The 15,070-nt window shown below is 37.6% G+C and overlaps 1 long non-coding RNA gene across 1 annotated transcript; it reads left to right on the top strand.

Annotated features, from left to right (window-relative positions):
• The first annotated feature begins 9,405 nt into the window (after positions 1-9,405).
• LOC145063389 (uncharacterized) lies at positions 9,406-10,464 on the top strand. The gene is made up of 2 exons (XR_013687934.1): positions 9,406-9,639; positions 10,091-10,464. It is a non-coding gene; the product is annotated as an uncharacterized LOC145063389 (long non-coding RNA).
• The last annotated feature ends 4,606 nt before the right edge of the window (positions 10,465-15,070 follow it).

The following is a 15,070-nucleotide window of genomic DNA, read 5'->3' on the forward strand; positions in this document are numbered from 1 at the left end:
GCAGCAGCGCCAGCCCCAGCAACCCTGCAGATCACGGACGGCCGAAAGGGCAAGGCAGAGGTTCCAGTGGTGAGGAGTCGGGCTTTCCAGTTGACGATAAAGGAGGCACGCGCCGCACCCGATATGGTGACGGGTATGATTCTTTCCTACTGATTTATTTATTTAATGCTTATGATATTTATGTGTGTTTTGCGTATGTATGTTAGGATCGTTCCATGTGAACGGTATCCCAGTGCAGGTGTTGTTTGATTTAGGTGTCACTCGATCTTTCGTTTCTCTTGCACTTAGGAAGAGTTTTTCTGAGTCTTCGGGCATGCTGGATTCCCCTTTAGAGGTAGACATTTCCAATGATCGATCGGTGCGAGCATCAGCAGTTTTCAGAGATTGTGTGATGAGGTTGTTCGAGGAACGCTACCTGGTAGACCTGGTTCCCATTCCGTTGCGTGGGAAAAAGGTGATTATTGGCATGGATTGGTTGAGCCCTAATGGGGCGGTGATAGACTACGCTCAGTAGCTGGTGCGAGTCAGGACTTCAAGTGGGGGAGAGTTGGTGATCCACGGTGAGGGGCCACAACATGGGCCCACATTGTGTTCAGTAGCGAGGGCGAGGCGCTACTTCAGCAGGGTTTCGTTGGGTATGTCGCCTATGTTCTGGACTCCCGAGAGGCGGCAGTGAGCGATGTTCCGGTGGTGCGAGACTACGCAGATGTATTCCCGGATGAGCTTCTTAGGATACCTCCGGAGCGACAGGTGGAGTTCAGGATCGACTTGGTTCCTGGTGCGACTCCGATTGCCAAAGCACCATATCGGTTAGCTCCTCTCGAGATGCAGGAGTTGTCTACGTAGCTGCAGGAGCTGATAGACAAGGCTTTTATCAGGCCGAGTAGTTCGTCTTGGGGGGCCCCGATTCTGTTTGTCAAGAAGAAGGACGGGTCACATCGCATGTGCATAGACTACCGGGAGCTGAACAAGGTAACGATGAAGAACCTTTATCCACTCCCGAGGATTGATGACCTCTTCGACCAACTTCAGGGAGCATTTTGGTTTTCCAAGATTGATTTGCGCTCGGGTTACCATCAGATGAGGGTCAGAGAGGAGGATGTGCAGAAGACTGTGTTTCGGACTCGCTATGGCCATTATGAGTTCGTGGTGATGCCCTTCGTGGTAACCAATGCTCCTGTCACGTTCATGGATCTCATGAACCACGTATGTAGACCGATGTTGGATCAGTTTGTGATAGTATTTATTGATAATATCTTGGTTTACTCCAGGACATAGGAGAAACATGCAGAGCACCGAATAGAGGTTTTGGATACTTTGAGGAGGGAGAACTTGTACACCAAGTTCTCCAAGTGTGTGTACTGGATACACGAGGTGCAGTTTCTTGGGCACCTTGTCAATCAAAATAGGATTCTGGTCGACCCGGCCAAGGTGGAGGCCGTGATGAGATGGGAGGTTCCGAAGTCTCCATCCGAGATTCGGAGTTTCCCGGGATTAGCCGGCTACTATCGGAGATTCATCCAGGATTTCTCCAAGATGGTCGTGCCTTTGACTCGGCTTACGAAGAAGGCCATAGTTTTCCGTTGGGGACCCGAGCAGCAGGCCGTATTTGAGACACTGAGATAGAGATTGTGCCAGGCGTCGATCCTAGCCCTGCCTGAGGGCGTAGATGATTTTGTGGTATACTGTGATGCGTCTATTGTGGGTTTGGGCGCGGTTTTGATGCAGAGAGGGCACGTTATTGCCTACGCTTCGAGGCAGCTGAAGCCTTATGAGGAAAATTATCCGACACATGATTTGGAGTTGGGGGCTGTTGTTTCTGCCCTCAAGATTTGGCGTCATTACCTCTATGGGGTTTGTTGTACCATTTACACGGACCACAAGAGCTTGAGGTATCTCACGGATCAGCCGAATCTGAACATGAGGCTGCGTCGGTGGTTGGACGTGGTGAAGGATTATGATTATGAGATCCTTTACCAACCGGGGAAGGCCAATGTGGTGGCTGATGCGCTTAGCCGCAACGCAACGACGATCAGAGATATCTGCATGCGGATGACTGTAGTGACCCCATTATTGGAGCAGATCCGAGAGGCCCAACAGGAGGATATGATGGAGGAACATCGGAATAGTGAAGGTATAGTGGGTCAGGTTTCCTCCTTCGACTATGACAACAGCGGATTATTGACACTACACCGTAGGGTGTGGGTTCCATACCACAGAGGCGTGCGCTAGGTTCTGATGGAGGAGGCAGACAAATCCCGATTCTCCATTCATCCCGGGGCGACGAAGATGTATAGGGATCTTCGTCTTGATTATTTGTGGCCCTCCATGAAGCGGGATGTAGCATGGTATGTGGAGCAGTGCTTGACCTACAGGAGGGTCAAGGCCGAGCACCAGAGGCCACACGACAAGATGCAACCGTTGGATATTCCCCTGTGGAAGTGGGAAGATATTACTATGGATTTCATCACCAAGCTTCCCAGGGCAGCGTGGGGAGTGGATTCCATATGGGTCATCGTAGATCGGTTGACCAAGAGTGCCCATTTTATACCGATCCAGGAGAGCATATCGGCCGAGAAGGTGGCCGATATCTATATTCGCGAGGTGGTGGCTCGAAACGGGGTGCCAGTCTCCGTGATTTCTGACAGGGATGTTTGGTTCACTTCCAGGTTTTGGAAGAAATTCCACAATGAGTTGGGTGCTTGTCCGCATTTCAGCACCGCCTTTCACCCGCAGACGGATGGCTAGAGCGAGCGGATTATCCAGGCTCTGGAAGATATGTTGCGGGCGTGTGTGTTAGATTTTGGTGGTAGTTGGGATACTTACCTTCCGTTGGCTGAGTTATCCTACAACAACAACTATCACGCGAGTATCAATCGTCCTCCCTTTGAGATGTTATACAAGAGGAAGTGCAGGACCCCGATTTGCGGGCGTGAGATTGGCCAGAGAGTCATGGGGAGCACCGAAGTAGTGCTCAAGACGACATAAAAGATTCAGCAGGTCAGGAGCAGGCTTCCAACTGCACAGAGTCAGCAGAAAAGCTATGCTGACAAGCGTTGTTCAGACCTGGAGTTCCAGGTCGGGGATATGGTTCTCCTGAAGGTGTCGTCTTGGGTGGGCAAGGTGGCGTATCGGATGGACCTGCCAACCGAACTCAGTCAGATTCATAGCACCTTCCACGTCTCCCAGCTAAGGAAATGCTTGGTAGACGACTCGGCAGTGGTGCCCCTAGAGGATATTCAGGTTGATGACAGCATGAACTACATTGAGCGGCCTATGGCGATCCTCGACCGGAAGTCAAAGGAGCTGAGGAACAAGAAGGTTGAGCTGGTGAAGGTGCAATGGCAGCATCGGAAGGGCTCAGAATGGACGTGGGAGCCGGTAGACGAGATGATGGAGCATTATCCAAAACTCTTTCAGGATCCAGCAGCAGATTTCGAGGACGAAGTCTAAAATAAGTGGGGGAGATATGTAGCACCTGGTTCCTGGTATGTATTTTATTCAAGTACATTGCATATTGGCCATGGACTTGGCGAGTTGAGGTCTAACTCGTACGGACTCAGTGAGTAGGCGCTGCCTGGACAAAACCCTAGTTTGAGGGTTTGCACCCTATTTAAACCACTTAATCAGTCTCCCTTTCATCCCTAATGCTTCCAGAACTCTCCATAGCAAACCATATCCGTTTTTTAGAAGAACTAAGGCATTTTGGTGGATTTTGCTAGTTGTGATCATAAGGAGGAAGGAGAAAGACTTGAGGAAAGAAGTGGAGGCCTGGGGAACCTAAGTTTGTACGTCATCCACAGTTCATCGGAGGTATAAAGTTGTTATCTTGCTCTTTCTTTTGATAGATCCCTTTTTGGGGATAATTAGGGATTTTATAACCCATTTTTGGTGACTAACCATGATTGCAAGCATGGTTGGGGGTTGAGGCTTCAGATTTAGGTCATTAAATGGGTTTCAAGGCAGTTAGGGGCTGCTTTTGCACCCATGAATGGTCCTATGCATGATGAGGGCTTATTTTAGGTCCTTTTGAGCTCAAAGTCCCATGCATGCACGTAAAGTTTGTAACTTTACGTGCTAGAACGATTGTAGGAGCTTAGATCTATCTTCTGGTCAAGAGTTGTATGTTGGAAGTCGAGAAATAGTTGACTCGACGAGTCATTCTTGGGACTCGGCGAGTCCGAGGCGAGACTTCCCTTTTTTTTCTAGGGTTCGGAGGGACCCAATTGAGTGCTAGAAGGGTCCTTAGAGGGTCCAAGGGAGTGACCCAACGTATGGAACTTAGCTGTAGACCTGGATTTCATATGGCTCGGCGAGCTGTTCTTGGGACTCGGTGAGTCCAAGGCAATGTTGAAGAAACTCGAAGAGTTGTTCATACAACTCTACGAGTCGCGGTCTGGCAGTTCATCAGATGGAGACGATCTCGACGAGTCATTCATACGGTTGAAGGACCATTCTTGTTCGTATAAAAGGGGAACTCATCGAGTCATTGCTAAACTCGAGGAGTAGGGACGTGGATAAGGCAGTGGAAAGTATAGGGACTCGATGAGTTGGCGTCCCAACTCGGCGAGTCAGGACAATTGGAAGAGGACTTTGACTTTGACTTTGACTTTGACTAGAGGTAAAATAGTCATTTTACCCAAAGATTAGTTAGCAGTGTTTGACTAAGTGTTCTATGGGAACTATAGTCGGGGAGTTACCGGAGCAGCAGCCAGACAGTGGACGAGCAGTTTTCCTACAGTCAACCTTACGAGGTGAGTCTTCTTCCAGTAGGAACGGGTCTAAGGCACCAAGGCCGACGCGTATACATGCGATACGTTAGTATCTGAGTGTGGGCAGGACCCGTATCTCCTAGTTGAGTTTGATCATGCTATATGTCTGTATGATAGATTTAGTTATACTTGTTGTCTGTGTGATACTTGTATGTTGGATTGAGTAGTTGAGCATGGGCGGGGCCCGTACCTCAGTGATATCAGAGTGTGGCTGGGGCCCATATCTCCTGCCCAACAGAGTGTGGATGGGGCTCGTATCTCCATGAGTGTGGGCGGGGCCCGTATCTTCATGAGTGTGGGCGGGTCCCATATCTCCTGACAAGCGGAGTGTGGGCGGGGCCCGTATCTCCATGAGTGTCAACGGGGCCCATATCTCCTAGTTGCATGTTATACGTGTATGGTATGTGGTACGATCGGAGAACTCACTAAGTTTCGTGCTTACAGTTTTCTTTGTTTCAGGTACCTCTTCAGCGAAGGGGAAGGAGCCGGAGCGGTAGCTGCACATCATACACACACTTCAGACTCTGCACTATGAGATTCCTTTGGATTGTACTCTAACATTATCATTGTTTTATGATTTGGGTTTTCAAACATGATACTTTGTTAATGAGATGTTATGATTCGACAGTATTTTCTTACGAATATTATTATTAAATCAATTAATTAAAATGAAATTTTTGGACGTGAAAATCGGGTTGTTACATATATAGAAGTAAGTTTAAATAAAAACAGTAAATAGTGTGAGAACGTAAAAACACTATGTTTATGTTGTTATTCTGTAATGAATGTTGTATATGTGTATTGTTGAATTAATTCTAATATGGATATTAAGGTTTTATTATTCATATATTAATTAGAATGTTATTATTCTATTATAAATTTATTTATGCGTCTTTTAGTAATAAATTCAAGTTTTAGTTTTAACCTGTGACTATGCATTTATTCATTGCTGAATAATGACATAAAACTATGGATACAAAATTCATTGCAGAAAATGACATAAAAATAGTGTTTTTACTTTCTCACACTATTTACTATTTTTATTTGAACTACCCTGTATATATATATATATATATATATATATATATATATATATATATATATATATATATATATATATATATATATATATATATAGTCAAGATCAAATAAGAAGGAAATTTTTGGTAGGAAGCTAAGAAGTTTTTTTTCTACATATTTTTTTCGCGAACAAACAAAATGAATCATTAGATGATTCATTTGTAAGATGATTTACAAGAAAAAATTCTCAAAAAAACATCTCGATGATTCATTTATACAATGATTTTGTTGTTATTCACTAAAATTGTCACAAAAGTGAATTTTTTCTTAATTTACTTAAAAATGAATCATAAAGACATTTTTTTGGGAATTTTTTATTGTGAATCATCTTACAAATGAATCATCTAGTGATTCATTTCTTTTGTTTGTCAAAAAAATATGTAGAAAAAAAACTTCTTACATTCCTACCAAAAAAAATTTCTTACCGGATCTATATATATATATATATATATATATATATATATATATATATATATATATATATATAACAACCATTTTAACAAAAATAAATTACCAATAGTTCTAAAATCCCAAAAACATGTCATGTGAAAACCAGTGTATCAAACATAAAGAATAACGGAAGTCTAAAACATAAACATGTGAGATATGCATGTATTACTGTCTAGCTGGAGCATTCTCAATACCAAAAGCATAACCTGGAAAACATTTACTTTCTACTCTATTTTACTTTCGTGATCAATCTTTAGAAAAATTATTTACATGATGTGTTTATACATTTACATTTATTTAATTCGTTTATTTATTTCATAACTTATCAGGGTGAATATATGTAAACATTTTCCATTAGAAAAAAAACACGCCACTATAAGTACTTTATGGTCACCGTGGAATTTCATGTGAGTGAGTAATGTATACAATAGTCATTCTATAATAATATTCTCATCACTAAAACTATTTTATGGTGACTCATTACCTTCTAATTGCTGACAAAAGATACACAATAGTCATATAAAATAAATTAAAAGTCATTATATGTAATATTGGTGACGATTATCAAAATAAGATGGTCACCACAATTCAACATCATCATAACATATCATCAATGACACTGCATTTCCTCACATTGAATGAAAAAAAAAAAGAAAAAGTAGTAATATATCTTTAATAACGTTTTTTTTTTGCGTCGGCAAAACTCAGTTTTGTACTAGTCACTCTTGTATACTAATTTACCCTTAATTTTTTTTTTGGAACGACAAATCTATTCTACTCCTAAATTCATGTATGTCCCTGAAGAGATTTAAACCCTCAACCTTAAGGAGAGAGGACAACACCTGATAGCTGGCAATTTACAAACCCTTTTTTGATTATCGATTTTTAATGAATTTTCGTACTTCTGTAATTAACATCGATCAAGTGGGGCTTTCATTACAATCTATTTTGGGTAATAGAAGAATTGTAGAATTGGTTGGACCAACTACTTGAGACCATATATTAAAGCTAAAAGGAGTGGTATCACTTCTAACACCTTGCTACGTCAGTTTTGGAGTGTCACCTTATCTTTGGCCATTTAACACATAATCTTAACATTTGGTGGGTAGTAGTAACACACATCACACTCCATTTTTTTTTAATTCACTTTATTCTGTAGCAAGGTTCTTTCAATTTTATAGCATGAGACTTTTATTTTTTCTTGAGAGCCTTCATAACTACAAGGGAAAAGAGCTTCTTGAATTATGATGGTTCTGGGTCAAAGAAAAAAAAAGCCTATTTTTAGATACATTTAATAATGTTACAATTAATGATTGATATAAGGGTTATAACTTATATCAACTAACTTGTCAAAAATTCCAATCAGAGACTAAAATTTTGCAAATTACATCTTTAATTTTTCATTCCTATTTCAAGAAAACAAAAACTATGCCATGAAGAATTTTAGGTGCTAATTGCATATACAAATCGAAGAAAAATAAAAATGTATGTTCATTCATTGCAAGTCACAAGTATGCTATGAAAAGATTGACTTCAAAGTGTTAACAATCACATAAATAATATTCTTTGATATACATTTGATTTTAGAAGTGTAAACAAGCAGAGGAGCCCAAAACTGGAGGAAGTTTTTCATTGAACATTTATCGAACACTTGGTGTTCATACAAAAATACAAAAATAGAGAGTACATGCAATTGTTATGTTCTACACCGTTTGGGGTAAAACAACAAAATGTAAGAAATCGAAATCCCAAGAACAAAACACAGAGTTAGCATTTGTACAACATGTGTGTGCCTATCATTGTTCAACAAGGTTATCTATATTGATCACGAAAGAAAAACAGAAAGAGCCCCATATAAAATTATACATAATTCCAAATAGATTGTGTAATGAGTCATGTGTACCTCAATTCTCAGTTGACAAATTCATACTTGACATCGAGACATTCTCAACCGACACATTCTTGAGTCGCTGGTTCAAAATTGACATCCATAGATGCCAATTTTCCAAATCACCTTAATTATCAACAAGTGCCATCTTTTTTCTCTTCAAAACCCAAATCAAACCTTTAAACCAGATTATCTCGTATGTCGAGTGAGTTTTGGAGCAGGATCATCGATGGAGATATTTTTTGGGAATATCAAGCACAAACCGAGCCTCTACGATTTCTTCCAACCAATCACAATGTATTGCTGTTTCTCTCTCTTCTCGCCAAAACATCGACGAGTTTCCGGTAGCGCCCCCCTCTAGCTTGACTTGCGAGCATAGCGGGGACGGTGGTGACCTCCACTCCGCTTAGCGTAAGAGAGAGAAGCCCTCCCCTGAAGAGGAGAAAATAATTCTTCATCTCCACTTGGTACTTGTTCACTTCTTTCAAATTTGGACTTAGACCCATTTCCCAATCAAGGTCAGCATCTTTGGCAGATGCGTTTAATGTGAACTGATGTTTCATCGTCCAACGATTGTGCGTTTTTAAGTGCGTCTGTCCCTAAAACAAAACCCTTGGCAAGCCTCGTGGTTACATCTTCTCGATCCTTTTGCACAACTTCACCTTTCGTAACTGTATATGTAGAAGGAGCGTCTAGTGGCAGCTAGTAATTAAACCAATTTTTTGATGCAGTTATAAAAGTTTTTCGGTGTGGTTTTGTATTTTTTCCGGGTTGTGTGTTGGTACGGTCGTGGCTATTTTTTTGTGCGGTTTTGTAACTGCACTATTAAATAAATGTATTTCTTGATATATGATGTTTGTAGGTGGAGTTTGACACCGGTACCAATTAATCATTTTAACCACATTAACAAATGTTTTATGTACTACAATACTAGTGGATAAAAATCAAAATCAAATAGAAGAGAATTATTAAATACAAATCGAAGGGGAATCGTGATATATTCCATCACTTATGGGCATAGTTTTGCAGAACATAATATCATTAGATATTTGGATTAAACATATTAGTTGGAAGTGAAGACAAAACAGTGAAAATTCAGGAAATGAGTGAGAAGGTAGGATTTCTTAGGCGGCTAACAAAGGTGAGCCATACTCTTTTCCTACTAGTTTCCGTTACTGCTTAATAATTAAAATATCATTGACCCAAATGACCAATATTTAGTCAATGTTTAAACAAACGCTTCGAGACAATCGTGTATAAATAGATCCTTGATAAATGGTTACACACACAGTGCATTTGTTAGTCATTCACTTTCAATAATGGCCTCGTTCTTAAAAGACGGAGGACTTGCCTTGGCTCTTATCATCCTCATCGTCATTAGTTCATCATCTCACATCATGACAATCGCCACTGCAGCTCGAACACCATACCACCATGTCCGACAACTAGGTTCGGTTTTCTCTACAAAACTAACAGTTACCAGTAGGAAAACCCTAAATGAAGTTGTTCCAGCATTTCTTATAATTTAACTAAGTTTATTTCTTATAATTTAACTAAATTTTCAAGAATGCAAAACAGAGTTTGACATTACCGTAGTTTTAGGGTTAATATGGATTTTGTTTTCTATATTTCTTTCGTTTGTGTATCTTCTTCTATCTCCAATTTGTTTTTCATTCGCCTATTTCCAAATTTTCAGCATACAACTTGTACTTCCACGATGTCACGTACCCATACAACTCAAAACAACACATTATATTGATAAAACCTTGAGTGAACAATTGGATAATTATTATTGGTCCACACATCGGATGTAACAAAATGGTTAAATACAATTATATATGTTGAGGTCTTTGGGTCCTTCAGTAAAAGAAAAAAATATATTTGAAATTTATGTATGCAGCTACGAATTGCAATTCCCCGATACAACAAGATATACCCGGGTGTGGTAGTGGAGGTGGGAGTGGTTTTTCAGTACCGACGACACGAATACCATGTGGTTCGATACCAGGTTCGAGCCTTTGTAAGAAGGGATGCTGTAGAGTGAATAAAATGAGAGATGCCATATGTTGCTAAGCAGTATTGGAGGTTGTACCACATCAAATAATTAAAGATCCGCAAATAAGATTTAAAATCATTTCCACCTTTTTTGTTTTACTTCTTTTGATTAAAAACGTTCTATATGTAAGAGTATTGGGGCATAAATTTTGGTCTGATACAATATGGTTCTTGTTGTTGGTAAAATGTGGTATCTCAGTCCATTACTTTTTCTAGAAAGGTTTGATAATTGTTTTTGGGGTTTTGACTGATGTGGTACAACAGGTTAAGTATGTAACCTGAAGTGACTATATTGCCCCTACGGCTGCGGAGAGTGGTACTCTGGCACTACTTGGCAGTGATGACACAGACTTAGTGAACACGTCCCCTGATCTCGGCATGCCAAGCTCGAAAGGGCAACTCGACTTCATCTCTTTCTTTCTTCTCCCCATTCTGTAAACCACCCCTCTCTTCTTCTTCCGAGCTTCTTCTCTACATTTTTGAGTTTTTTAAAAAAAAAATAGGCAGATACAATAATACACCACCAATTCATCCGATTAATTTTAGAAGTTACACTTTTAACCCTATTAAATTATAACTTTAGCCCTTATACTTATTTTTTTTTTTTGTTTACAAATTTTAATTTTAAAATTTTTAGTTTTCTATATCAATTAATATTTAAATTTATTATGAATATATAAACTATTTATAGGTTATATCATAAAAGTAAAAATTAAAATAATCATTTTAGAATAATTTTTATATTACTTGGAATAATCTATAAAATTATAATTTATACCAATATAGAATATAAACCTTTTAAAATTATTGAGTTGTCATTTTGATAACAAAAACAATGAATCTACCCGCAATAACAAAAGGTTGATGTCACTATTTAACTCAATAACCAAGGAAAAATGACTTTATAAACTATCAAATCATGTATTTTTAATTTCATTTTTACTCTATAAATGTGTCTTACTCAATAAAATTATATTTTCAATTCTTTCGTCTAACATTCACATTTGAATCTATATCAATTCATGTTCCTTCATTATAAGATATGTACTTTTATCTAAAAATCTTGCATATATTTAATTTTTGTTAGTTATAGATGTTTTATACCTTTTTCTATTCTTTAGGGTCCATTTTGTAATATTGTATTATATACATATATATATATATATATATATATATATATATATATATGTATATATATATATATATATATATATATATATATATATATATATATATATAATGTGGATGACATATATTGAGTGGTCGTAAGGACGATTATGGATCAATGGATGAAAAAAAAAATGAATGAATATGATACGAGGGTCTATTATATTATAATGGAAAAACATTTACCATATAATCACATAAATTTCATCATAAAGGTATTTTAGTCAATTAAACGATATTTATAAAAGGAAAATTTCGGATTTGAAGGGATAATTAATTTTTTTAATTTTAAAATCTGATTTTTAACTTAAGTTTCTTAATTTCGGATATTCTAACAAAATATATTTTGTTTATGAGTATGGTGTGCATTCTTAAAGTATATGCTTATAAATATGAAATAAAAATTTTCTTATTAATGCATTCTTAAACAATATATTGATGGATTAATACATTCTAAAAGAATATGTTGATGTTGCAGTCCCAATCTTCATCACCCCTGATTCCTAACTTGGAAAGTCATTCCATTGGTGAAACCATTCTCACACACCTGATTCCAAAATTCTCATATATCCTATTCCAAAAATGAAATTCCCATTAAAAATAAACAAATGATCATTTTATTGTGGATTCTCATCTAAAAAAAATGAATGAATTCTCAATTTTCAGAATATCAAAATTATATATGACGAACAATCCAATATCAAAACCTTTTTTAAAATCAAAGTAAAATTGATAAACATCACCCAAAGCCACGGATTCGAAAACTATCATATAATGAATATTAAATTAAAAAACTCATCAAAATATACACAAATGATATATGCTCCAAGAATCAAGTTTTTGTCATCATTGTTTTATGTAAAAAGAACAATCAAAATAATGAAAAAGAGAACATACTGTGAAAGTAAAATAGATATAGCATGCAATTCAATAATAAATACAGTTTTAAAACTATTGCTTGAATTTTGACCTTTAAGTCTCAAAATGGACCATATTCTCAAACAGGATAAAATGTTTTTCCTGTCGAATTGTTCAAAACCAAAAAATCAAATCTTCATATAAAAAAAATCAAGCACTCTAGTATGATTTAGCCTTAAAAAGTAAACTAATCAAATTTAACTAAATATTATCTAAAATTACGACAGCTTACAAATTTAACCAAAAAAATTAAAACTGAAGAAAACCCTTGATAGTATTAAATCCTACCAACACATCAAATTGAATTCCAAAAAGATGAAATTTTATACCGTAGTTATTAATGGCAAAGCAAAATCAGAAATTGAGGACAATTGCAAAAAAAGAATTACCTAGTTAGAAAAAGATGAGCGAATGAACGACATAGAAACTTGAGCGTCGATTGGATTGAACGATATGTGATTTCACCCTCTTTTTCCTCACATTGCATTTGTTGGACTGAGTAACTGCATATGTGAAACAAAGATCGTGTATGAAGAAGATAAGCGTAATCGACTGAAAGTGATCGACATTAAGTGGAGGCAAGGCGGAATCCGATATTCTAGCATGATGCTCGCTGATGCTAGTTGATGCATCGTGAACAAGGAGAGTGGAAGTCGTAAAGCGGATGGTGGGTTACACTCGTTCGATTGTGTTGTTATAGGGTTATGAAATAGATATCCTAATTTTAAGGGATATTAATTGATTTTATTTTTCATATCATAAATAGTTATAGCAAGATTACAACTATACCCTTTATATTATTTAATTATGATTTAATTTTTCTTGAATTTTGGTTAGTTCCTGCGATCACATTCTATATGCTCATCCACATATGAACCTACCCCTATATATATATATATATACATATATATATATATATATATATATATATATATATATATATATATATATATATATATATAATACATACCTCTCTAGTTAATGAGAGTTTTACCCAAATAACATGGTATCAAGCTAGGGTTTTATCCCTCTCATGCTACATGATCTTTTTTACCCGCCAATAAAAAACTTTTTTTTCTGGGAAATCATGCTCTCCTTCGTTGGATCGATTCTTCCCAATCAACCACCACAAGTGTATTCTTCTGTTCAGCCTCCTACACATCGTTGATGTTTGTTTTGGCGATCACAGCAACATCGTGATTTTGTTTTTCTCTGCCTCATGTCAAGTTCATGTGTATAGTAACCAACACCCTTATTGCAACAACCATCAACGGTTCTTTCGTGCTCCCTGAGGTATTCTTTCAATGTCTACTTCAGGTTCATATTCCACCTCATCTCCATCTAAATTAAGTCTTGTGTGCACTCTTAAAAACATGTACAATCAATTTAGCTTTAAACTTAACGTTGATGGGCCTCGATATAAACTTTGGCATCAAATATTTTCCAATATGTGTCTGGGTGTGTTGTGTTATGGTCCCATAAATGGAAAATTAGTTCCCGCAAGTGAAGATGATGAAGAATGGTATTTCGTTGATGCTCATATTAATCCATGGTTTTATATTACTTGTGATCTTGGTTTGTTGCAGATTATCTCTAGCGATGATTGTATCGCTAAAGATCTTTGGGAGTTTTTTAGGAACAACAAGATGTCCCTTATGTTACAATTGCATGACTAATTCTACAACACCAAGAAGGGTTCGAGTTTAGTCATTGAGTTTTGTCACATGCTAAAGAATCTAGTCAGTGATCTCAAAGATGTTGATTCTACAATAACCTACATTCAACTTGTTATGCAAATTTTGAGAAAGTTATCGCCCTCATATCAAAGTATCGTTGATGTCATTACTAACACAAAGCCTCTTTCATCGTTTCTTGAAGCTAAAAACATGATCTTATTGAATGAGTCTCGTGAGGCGGCTTTCGATCACCTTATTGATCTATTTGTGTCTCAAATTTCGGATCTTTATGCGTCCTCCAACAACTCCAGAAGATATAAAAATCGGTGGACAAAGAATTGCAACAATGCAAAAAGTAACTCGAAGCAAAGTCCTTCCGAGAATTCTAGTGATCATCCAAAGTTTGCAGGTGATCTTAGCCATGTTCCGAATCTGCAACCTGTTGTCGCCCTTCTCTTCGGACCTACTGGCTCCGTGTAGCACCTGATTCCTGGTACATATCCTTGTAATTAATATTCTTTAAATAATTCACTTTTGCCTTGGACTCGGCGAGTTGAAGGTTGGATAAGACGCGGGGTCTAAGCTTTGGACTCAGCGAGTAGACCATGTCTGGGCAAAAACCCTAACCCGGGTGTTTGCACCCTATTTAAACACTCTAATTCGGCCTCCCTTTCCCCTTACACTTCCAGAGAGACTGAAGAGCGTACGCTAGCCCCCCTTATTGTTCTTGTGAGTGATTTTGGCCTTGTGAAGGTAGTTTGAAGAACTCATAGATACAATTATGTCGATATAAAGACAGTCGAGAATGGATGTGGTATGGAAGAGTTATGAGTTTTATACAGGTTTTAGTATTCTAAGCCCTTTAAAAATATAACTTTGATAATAATAAATAGATGTTTTTGATAGAGGACTATTTAGAATAAATAGTCTTGAAGAGATTCATAGTAATAGATTAAACCAAGAGCATGCATATGGAGAACATCTAAATCTGACTTCATATTAGGAAGTTACGGTGTTTAGAAGTTTGAACACAACAATATGCCACACATAAATCAAAATAGAAA

This window comes from Lactuca serriola, chromosome 7 (genome assembly GCF_051521515.1).
Source record: "Lactuca serriola cultivar US96UC23 chromosome 7, Lser_US96UC23_V15, whole genome shotgun sequence".
NCBI classification, from domain to species: Eukaryota; Viridiplantae; Streptophyta; class Magnoliopsida; order Asterales; family Asteraceae; genus Lactuca; species Lactuca serriola.